Source organism: Hemitrygon akajei, chromosome 1 (assembly GCF_048418815.1).
Source record: "Hemitrygon akajei chromosome 1, sHemAka1.3, whole genome shotgun sequence".
Lineage (NCBI taxonomy): Eukaryota > Metazoa > Chordata > Chondrichthyes > Myliobatiformes > Dasyatidae > Hemitrygon > Hemitrygon akajei.
The window spans coordinates 1,817,746-1,827,302 of record NC_133124.1 but is presented as its reverse complement, the minus strand read 5'-3'; the positions used below and the strand labels follow the sequence as shown (position 1 = coordinate 1,827,302).

The 9,557-nt window shown below is 44.1% G+C and overlaps 1 non-coding gene across 1 annotated transcript; it reads right to left on the bottom strand.

Moving 5' to 3' along the window:
- Nucleotides 1-494: 494 nt before the first annotated feature.
- trnar-acg (transfer RNA arginine (anticodon ACG)) lies at nucleotides 495-567 on the bottom strand. Its single transcript has one exon. It is a non-coding gene; the product is annotated as a tRNA-Arg (tRNA).
- Nucleotides 568-9,557: the final 8,990 nt, after the last annotated feature.

Sequence of the window (9,557 nt, the reverse complement as noted above, 5' to 3'; positions counted from 1 at the left end):
GATTAAAGCTCTGCGTGGCCATACAGTCATGGGTATACAGAGAGTAAAGGAGGGGACTCAGTACGCAGCCCTGAGGGGCTTTTGCATTGAGAGTCAGAGGGCTGGAGGTGAGGGAACCCACTCTTACAACCTGCCTGCTTGCGAACTGACAGAAAGTCCAGGATCCCGCTGCACAAGACAGGGTCAAGGCCGAGGGCTCTGAGCTTCTTGTTGAGCCCGGGTGGAACTATGCTGGTGAATGCTGAACTGTATGGTTGAATGACAATTAAACTTGGCGGAGACCGCAGCTCGGCGCCATCGCGACAGCTCGCCCTTGCCAACAGCGAAGAGGGCATGTTAGAGGACAAAAGGCCCGAAAAGCGATGAGACAAAGATAACTGGCAGCTGATGCTGAAATGAAGCGTGAGTCAGAAATGGGGAAGAAGGCAATTGCTCAGGAAGCAGGTTAAAGAAGACAGCTGATAAGGCTTGCAAAAGAATGAGGAAAACACCATCGAGCCAGGTAGGAGTCGAACCTACAATCTTCTGATCCGTAGTCAGACGCGTTATCCATTGCGCCACTGGCCCCCTCCGCTCACTGCAAACTACTGTCAGTGCTAGAGTACTTCAAAACGAACGAACACCGGAAAATTCTTTTTCTGTCGTTGGAAGTCTGCAGATGCTGGAAATACAACGCAACACACACAAAATGCTGAAGAAACTCAGCAGGCAACACAGCATCTACGCCTAAGAGCGAAGAGTCGACGTTTCGGGCCCAGGCGGTAGACAGACAGCTGTCACTCAGCTCCATAAACATCGTTCGCAAGCAGGAGTTCCCGACCTGTTTTATCACATCGAAGTAAGACCTTTCCTCTTACTGGTTTTTCACCTGGCACCGACCAGCCCTCTCCTTCTCTGACGAAGGGTCTCGGCCCGAAACGTTGACTGCTCGTTTCGACGAATGCTGTCCGACCTGCTGACTTCCTCCAGTGTGTTGTACGTGTCGCTTGTGCCTTTCCTTCGATAGCTCAGCTGGTAGAGCGGAGGACTGTAGTGACAAATACCGTAATCCTTAGGTCGCTGGTTCGATTCCGGCTCGAAGGACTCGCTCTTTTCTTATGCTAATCATCAATTCCATATCGCGGAGCCACTTACTGGCTGGCACAACACTGCTCTCAGAAGTGCCCCGACACGTAACCACATGGAAGGCATCAAATAACAGAAGAGTCTCGGCCCGAAACGTCGTCTGTGTACTGCACTCTTTCCCAGAGATGCTGCCTGGCCTGCTGAGTTCCTCCAGCATTTTTAGCCTGCGGCTTTGCATTTCCACCACTCGTGTTTGTCATGCAAGGCGAGCTTATTTCAGGGTAAAATTCCACGGTGCCAGGTCTTCGCACAAGCTGCTTTAGAGGTACCACCTGCCTGGCATGCAAACACGAATGCCCAACAATGCAAAGCTCCACACAGAAAATGATGGATACAGTCCAGTCCATCTCTTGAAAAATCCTTCACACCATTGAGCACATCTCCATAGATCACGGTCACAAGAATCTTTCATTAAGGATCCCCACCATTCGAAGCTGTGCTCCTCTTTTCCGGCACAAATCGTCATTCCCATGTCACGGAGCAGCTTGTGACGTGACACTCACTCGGGAGTGCTCCCACACGTCACCAGATGGAATACAGATGCATGACATCACACAATACCGATTGCTAGCTTATCTCAGCGTACCATTCCAAAGTACCAGGTCTAAAGACAGGCTGCTCCAGCAGTATCACCACTCTCAGAGTTGATTGTACTCCGCGCAACAAGATGATAGCACTCTTTGCTTCATAGCAAGTGTTCAACAGTAGAGATTACCACAAAGACACAGACATTACTTTCTTCAAGTCTAATTGGGAAACCTTTCGGTTCAGCGTTTGCAAATCCACACCAGCAGGTGGGGCCGGCATTATGCCAGGTCTCCTCCGATTTCTGTGGCTCAGTATGTTCTGTTCATCTGAATGAGAGTCAGGCTTATTATCACCGGCATGTGTCCTGAAATACGTTAACTTAATTCAATGCAATACAAAATAGAGAAAAAAATATAATCAATCAATCAATCAATCAATCAATAAATAAATCGTTTACAGTATACGTATATTGAATAGATTAAAACTCGTGCAAAACAGAAATATATATTTAAAAAGTAAGGTAGTTTTCACGGGTTCAATGTCCATTGAGGAATCGGATGGCAGAGGAGAAGAAGCTGTTCCTGAATTGCTGAGTGTGTGTCTCAGGCTTCTGCAGCCCTCTACAGCTTCTTCCGGTCTTGTGCCGTAGCCAGCCACCACCCCCGCCTCCCCCAATACCAGACAGTGATGCAGCTTGCCAGAATGCTCTCCGCGGTACATCAATAGAATCAGAATCAGGTTTATTATCACCTGCATGAGATGTGAAAAATGAGTTAACTTAGCAGCAGCAATACTAAGTTTTTGAGTGTATTTGTTGACCTCGTCTTCAAACTCCGAATGAAGTGTAGTCGCTGTCATGCCTTACTTATAGCTGTATGAATATGTTGGGACCCGGTTAGGTCCTCAGAGATCGTGACACCCATGAACTTGAAACTGCTCACTCTCTCCACTTCTGATCCCTCTATGAGGACTGGTATGTGTTCCTTCGTCTTACTCTTCCTGAAGTCCACAATCAGCTCTTTCATTTTACTGACGTTGAGTGCCAGGTTGTTGCTGCGGTACCACTCCACTAGTTGGCATATCTCACTTCTGTACGCCCTCTCGTCACCACCTGAGATTCTACCAACAATGGTTGTATCAACAGCAAATTTATAGATGGTATTTGAGTTATGCCTATCCACACAGTCATGGGTATATAGAGAGTAGAGCAGTGGGCTAAGCACACACCCCTGAGGTGCACCAGTGTTGATCGTCAGCGAGGAGGAGATGTTATCACCAATTCACTTAGATTGTGATCTCCCCGGTAGAAAATTGAGGATCTAATTGCAGAGGGAGGTACAGAGGCCCAGGTTCTGTAACTTCTCAGTCAGGATTGATAAAAGCCTATCATCTGGGAAAAGGGTCCGAAGCATTTGGGATCTCACGACCAGACTATGTAACAGTTTCTTTGCCCAAGCTATCAGACTCCTCAATACCCAGAGCCTGGACTGACACCTTACTGCCCTATTGTCCTGTTTATTATTTTTTGTAATGCCTGCACTATTTTGTGCACTTTATGTAGTCCTGGGCAGGTCTGTAGTCTACTGTAGTTTTTTTTCTGTGTTGTTTTTTACATAGCTCAGTCTAGTTTTTGTACTGTGTCATGTAACACCATGGCCCTGAAAAAACATTGCCTCATTTTTACTAGGTACTGTACCAGCAGCTATGGTCAAAATCACAATAAAAAGTGACTTGACTTGACTTGACTTGACTTGATATGTGCTACTGCATGGACTGTGAAATTGGAGAGCTGGATGTACATTCAGTGCTGCAGAGAACATAAATATGACTCTCTCCAGAAGGGAGCTCTTGGAGTAGAGGTTGTGTCCCTAATAGATATTGGAGCTTAATTAGACCATTTGGCCCAATGACTGATCCAATTCTCCTCCCAGCTCCGATATCCTGCCTTCTCCCCATATCGCTTCATGTCCTGACTAAACAGAGAGTCCATCTACCTTTGCCTTTATCATACATAAAGATCTATGTATTCACAGGTGCATGTGGCATAGAATTCCACAAATTCACAACTCTCTACCAAAAGAAATTCCTCCCCATCTCTATTCTAAAATGATGCCCACCTATTCTGAGGCTGCGTACCCTGGATTTACACATTCCCACCATGTACACTCAATCAAGGCCTTTCAACATTCGATAGGTTGAAAGGATTGTCCCTAGCAATCCTTTTGCTCTTAACAAACCTGGAGATCTTCACCATGTTTGCTAGAAGAAATTAATGCCTTCACTAAGCCTTACTGATTTCTTTCTTAAGTGTTGTCTATAAGGCAGAAAAAGTGAGTGGAAAATTGGATGATTGGGAAGCTTTTAAAATTCAACAAAAAGCAACTAAAATGATATAAGAAAGGAAAAGATGAGATATGAGGGAAAACTAGCCAAGAATATAAAGCAGGAAACCGTAAGTTTTTTTTTCAGTTATACAAAGAGCAAAAGAGATGTGAGAGTTGATATTGGGCCACTGGAAAATGATGCTGGTCAGGTAGTAAGGGGGGACAGAGCAATGGCAGTTGAACTTAATAAGTACTTTGCATCAGTCTTCACTGTGGAAGACATTGGCAGTGTGCCAGAGGTCTGTGAGTGTCAAGAAGCAGGAGTGAGTACCATTGGGATTACACAGGCAAAACTGCTCAGCCGACTGAAAGGCCTGAAGGTGGATAAGTCACTTGGGCCGGATGGACTACACCCCAGAGTCCTGAGAGAGGTTGCTGAAGAGATAATGGATGCATTGTTCACAATCTTTCAAGAACTTATTGATTCTGTCATGGTCCCAGATTGCAAATGTCACTCCACTCTTTCAGAAGGGAGGAAGGCAAATGAAATGATATTATAGGCTAGTTAGCAGATTCAATGGGATGAATGACCAAATTGTACTCCTATGTTTTAGGACATAAGACTGTAAGACTTAAGGGTAGAATTAGGCCATTCATCCCTTCGAGACCACCGCCATTTCATCATGGCTGATCCCACATCCCATTCAACCCCATGCACCTGCCTTCTCACCATTTCCCTTGATCCCCCAACCAATAAGGAATCTATCGACTTCTGCTTTGGTACCCATGCTCTTGGCCTCCACTGCAGAACATTGCATATATTCATCACTCTTTGGCGAAAAACAATTCCTCCTTACTTCTGTTCTAAAAGGTCACCCCTTGGATTTGAGGCTGTCCCATCTGGTTCTGAATGTCCCCACCAGAAGGATCATCCACCTCATTTAGTCCTTTCAATATAAGACCATAAGACACAGTAGCACAATTAGGCCATTCAGCCCATCGAGTCTGCTCTGCCATTCCCTCATGGCTAATCCCAGATTCCACTCAACCCCATACACCATTACAGCTGTTGGGGAGGGTTTAAACTAATTTAGCAGCGGGGTGGGAACCAGAATGAAGGAATTCAGGATGGGACGAACAGTAAAAAAACAGAGATAGCGTGCAGTCAGACTGTCAGGAAGGGCTGGCAAATGAAAAGACATAATTGCAGTCAGCAGGGTGGTTATCAGTGCTGTAGGGATGCAGAATCAAAAGGGGTAGCAAATACAGCACTCTAAGTGTTATATCTCAAGGCACGAAGGATAAAAAATAAAGTGGATGATCTTGCTCCACGATTACAGATTATCAGAAATAATATTATGGCCATCACTGAATCATGGCTGAAGGATGGTTGTACTTGGGAGATGAATGTCCAAGGTTACACATTGTATCAGAGTGATGGGAAGGTAGGCGGGGGGGATGGTGTGGCACTGCTGTTAAAGAATGGCATCAGATCAGTAGAAAGATGTGACATAGGATTGGAAGATGTTGAAACCTTGTGGGTTTAGTTAAGAAACTGCAAGGGTAAAAGGACCCTGATGGCAGTTATACAGGCCTTCAAACAGTAGCTGGGATGTGGACCACAGATTACAACAGGAAATAGAAATGACGTGTCAAAAGGGCAATGTTATGATAGTAATGGGGGGAGGTCCCAACATATCAATGCAGCTATAAAGAAGGTAAGACAGTGATTATATTTCATTAGGACTTTGAAGAGATTTGGTATGTCAACAAAAACACTAAAAAACTTCTATAGATGTACTGTGGAGAGCACTCTGACAAGCTGCATCACTGTCTGGTAGGTGGAGAATACTTCACAGGACCGAAAGAACCTATAGAGAGTTGTAAATTTAGTCGGCTCCATCTTGGGTACTAGCCTACAAAGTACCCAGGACATCTTCAAGGAGCAGTGTCTCAGAAAGGCAGCATCCATTATTAAGGACAACCAGCACCCAGGGCCTGCCCTTTTTCTCACTGTTATCATCAGGTAGGAGGTACAGAAGCCTGGAGGCACACACACAGTGATTCAGGAACAGCTTCTTCCCCTCTGCCATTCGATTCCTAAATGGACTTTGAACCCTTGAACACCACCTCACTTTTTTAATATATATTATTTCTGTTTTTTCAATGGTTCTAATCTATTCAATATATGTATACTGTAATTGATTTGCTTATTTACTTATTATTATGATTATATTTTTCTCCTCCTAGATTATGTATTGCATTAAACTGCTGCTGCTAAGTTAACTAATTTCACGGCAGATGCCGGTGATGATAAACCCGATTCTGGAAAGATGCAATCACAACAGGCTTGTCGTGCTGGGAGATTTTAATGTCCCTAATATTGATTGGCATCTCCTGAGAGCGAGGGTTTAAACACAGAAACAGAGAAAACCTACAGCAAAATATCAGTCCTTAGGACCATAAAACTGTGCCAAATGTGTCCTCACCTAAGAAATTACCTAGGGTTAACCATAGCCCTGCATTTTTCTAAGCCTCATCTACCTATCCAGGAGTCCCTTCAAATCCCACCACTTCCTCATCCAGGTCATTTATAAAAATCTCAAAGAGAAAGGGTCCCAGAACAGATCCCTGTGGCACACCACTGGTCATCAACCTCCATACAGAATATGACCCATCTACAACCACTCTTTGCCCTCTGAGGTCAAGCCAATTCTGGATCCACAAAGCAAGATCCCATGCCTCCATACTTTCTCAATCAGCCTTGTATGGAGTACCTTATCAAATGCCTTGCTGAAATCCATATACACTACATCTACTGCTCTACCTTCATCAATGTGTTTAGTCACATCCTCAAAAAATTCAGTCAGGCTAGTAAGGCACAAGCTGCCTTTGACAAAGCAATGCTGACAATTCCTATGTCGTGGGCAAAGTACTGGAGAGTATAACATTGGTAGCAGAGCGAAGGGCGCTGAGTAGGCTACGGTCAATTATGGAAAACCCTGAACATCCTCTACATAGCACCATCCAGAGACAGAGAAGCAGTTTCAGCGACAGGTTGCTATCGATGCAATGCTCCTCAGACAGGATGAAGAGATAAATACTCCCCAATGCCATTCGGCTTTACAATTCAACCGCCAGGAGTAAGATATGTTAAAGTGCCGGGGTTAGGACTCAATGTATTTAAGTAAACTACTTAAGAACTTTTTAAAAGCTATTATTAATGCTTTTTGAGAGAGTGATTTTAGATGCATATCATATTTTTACTGAGTTAAGTATTGTATGTAATTAGTTTTGCTACAATAAGTGTATGGGACATTGGAAAAAATGTTGAATTTCCCCATGGGGATGAATAAAGTATCTATCTATCTATCTATACCTCTCCAAATGTTCATAAACCCTTCTTCTGAGGATCTTTTCCATCAACTTACTAATCACTGAAGTGAGACTTACTGGTCCATGTCTTGGGCTATCTCTACTCCCTTTTTTGAATAAGGGAACAACATCTACAACCCTCCAATCCTCCAGAACCTCTCCCGTCCCCATTGATGATGTAAAGATCATTGCCAGATGCTCAGCAATTTCCTCCCCTGCCTCTAACAGTAGTCTGGAGTATATCTTGTCTGGTCCCAGTGACTTATCCAACTTGATGCTTTCCAAAAACTCCAGCACATCCTCTTTCTTAATGCCTATAAGCTCAAGCCTTTCAGTCCACAGTAAGTCATCCCTGCAATTTCCGAGATCTTTTTCTATATTCGATACTGAAGCAAAGTATTCATTAAGTACCTCCGGTATCTCCTCCAGTTCCATACACACTTTTCCACTGTCACACTTGATTGGTCCTATTCTCTCAATTCTTATCCACATACTTACAGAATGCCTTGGGGTTTTCCTTAATCATGCTCGCCAAGTCCTTCTCATGGCCCCTTCTGGCTCATCTAATTTCATTCTTAAACTCCTTCCTGCAAGCCTTATAATCTTCTAGATCTCTATCATTACCTAGTGTTTTGAACCTTTCATAAGCTTTTCTTTTCTTAACTAGATTTTCAACAGCCTTTGTACACCATGGTTCTTGTGCCCTACCATCCTTTCCCTGTCTCATTGGAACATACCTATGCAGAAATACCATATAATCAGGTTTGCCAAGGACAGGACCGTGATGGGTTTCATCAGCAAGAATGATGAGTCAGCATACAGAGAGGAGGTGCAGCAGCTAACGGACTGGTGTAGAGCCAGCAACCTGTCTCCGAATGTGAACAAAACAAAAGAGAAGGTTGTTGACTTCAGGAGGGCATGGAGCGACCACTCTCCACTAAACATCAATGGCTCCTCAGAAGAGATCGTTAAAAGAACCAAATTTCTTGGTGTTCCCCTGTCGGAGAATCTCACCTCGTCCCTCAATACCAGCTCCATAGCAAAGAAAGCCCAGCAGCATATCTACTTTCTGCCAAGGCTGAGGAAAGTCCATCTCCTAACCCCCATCCTCATCACATTCAACAGAGGTTGTATTGAGAGCATCCTGAGCAACTGCATCACAGCCTGACTTGGAAATTGCACCATCTCGGATCGCAAGACCCTGCAGCGGATAGTGAGGTCAGCTGAGAAGATCATCGGGGTCTCTCTTCCCACCATTACAGACATTTACACTACACGTTGCATCCACAGAGCAAACAGCATTATGGAGGACCCCTCGCACCCCTCATACAAACTCTTCTCCCTCCTGCCATCTGGGAAAAGGCACCAAAACATTTGGGCTCTCACAACACACGATGAAACAGTTTCTTCCCCCAACCCATCGGATTCCTCAATCGCCAGTGTCCGGACTGACACCTACTTACTGCCCTTTACTGTGCCTATTGTCTTGTTTATTATTTATTGTAGTGCCTGCACTGTTTTGTTCACTTTATGCAGTCCTGGGTAGGTTTGTAGTCTAGTGTAGTTTTTTTTTCTGTGTTGTTTTTACATAGTTCAGGGTAGTTTTTGTATTGTTTCATGTAGCACCATGGTCCTGAAAAACATTGTCTCATTTTTACTGTGTACTGTACCAGCATTTATGGTCAAAATGACATTAAAAAGTGACTTGACTTGACTTGACAGAACGCCATGCAAATATCCCCTGAACATTTGCCACATTTCTTCTGTAAATTTCCCTGAGAACATCTGTTCCCAATTTATGCTTCCACGTTCCTGCCTGATAGCCTCATATTTCCCCTTACTCCAATTAAACACTTTACTAATTTGTCTGTTCCTATCCCTCTCCAATGCTATGGTAAAGGAGATAGAATTGTGATCACTATCTCCAAAATGCTCTCCCACTGAGAGTCCTGACACCTGACCAGGATCATTTCCCAATAACAGATCAGGTACAGCCTCTCCTCTTGTAGGCTTATCTACATATTGTGTCAGGAAACCTTCCTGAACACAACTAACAAACTCCACCCCATCTAAGCCCCTTGCTCTTAGCAGATGCCAATCAATATTTGGGAAATTAAAATATCCTACCACGACAACCCTGTTATTATTACACCTTTCCAGAAGCTGTCTCCCTATCTGCTCCTCAATGTCCCTGATACTATTGGG